Genomic DNA, 1,070 nt, shown 5'->3' with positions numbered 1-1,070 from the left:
CCTCCAATAGGTTTAGCAAACACATCAGTAATCAGTCAAAACACATTAAGAGTTCAAAAATTTGTCAGTAGTATAAATGCTACTCAAGAAATTAATCTAAATGGGCACGTAGGGGAACATCCTTACATGGATAAAAATTGCTTAAAATAAGAGTGGAAGGAAGGAGCAACTTTGCAACGGAGGGGCAGAGGGTCCTGTAGTGGACTGTCAATATTTGTCCCAGAGAAGAGCATGAAGATGGCCAATGCTACTGTCAACACCAGGTTACTCAGAAAAGGCCAGCTGACAGAACTACAGAAGGGCCTCGTTACAAAATGGCAGGCCAAATCATTTAAGAAAAATGTGATAAATGTGTGAAGGGAGAAAGCCTCCTTCATTATACATACAGTGATGGGCTCAGAGATGACTACTACCACCAAAAAGCAAGAACTCCAGATCGAGTTTTCCGAAAACATTGTCTTAATATCCAAGAGCAGACAAAAGTATTTTCTTTGCTTTGAGAGTTAACATGTAAGAAACCCCCACAAACCTTTTCATGCTTTGTATAAATTAATCTACATCGACCAATCTACAACATGCAGTTTTGGTTTCCTCATCCCAGAAATTACATAGAATTGGGCACAGGGAAATAGCCATTAAAAATAGGGAATGAGTTCTGTAGAACCAGCAACACACACTAGTCATTTCTGTGCTCCTAAATAATAAGTAACAAATACGAGGGGTGGGGTGCGCGTTATTATTTTTGCCAATACAAGACTGGAACAGCCTACATTAAAGCCTTTGCCATCACCTCCCAGATCTCGTCTCCTGCCTAGTCAGAAAAGCCAGAGAAGAAAATATAAACCCCTTTCAGGTGCCTCCTTCTCGACGAGGGAGTGAGACCTCAGCCCTCGAAACACACGTAGTCGCTGGCATCTCCCCCAAAAGCTCTGTTACTGAGGGGAACGCGCCCCGTAGCGCCCCCCGCCCCCTGGGCCGCGGGGCAGCAGAGAACGCCCCACAGCCCGGCGCCCCTCACCTCACCGCCAGGGCAGAAAAAAAGCGCCGCTTCCCGCCGGCCAATCACCCCC

The sequence above is a fragment of the Charadrius vociferus genome, unplaced genomic scaffold (genome assembly GCF_000708025.1).
Source record: "Charadrius vociferus isolate BGI_N301 unplaced genomic scaffold, ASM70802v2 scaffold259, whole genome shotgun sequence".
NCBI lineage: Eukaryota > Metazoa > Chordata > Aves > Charadriiformes > Charadriidae > Charadrius > Charadrius vociferus.
The sequence above is the reverse complement of the archived record's forward strand: the minus strand, read 5'-3'. Positions refer to the sequence as shown.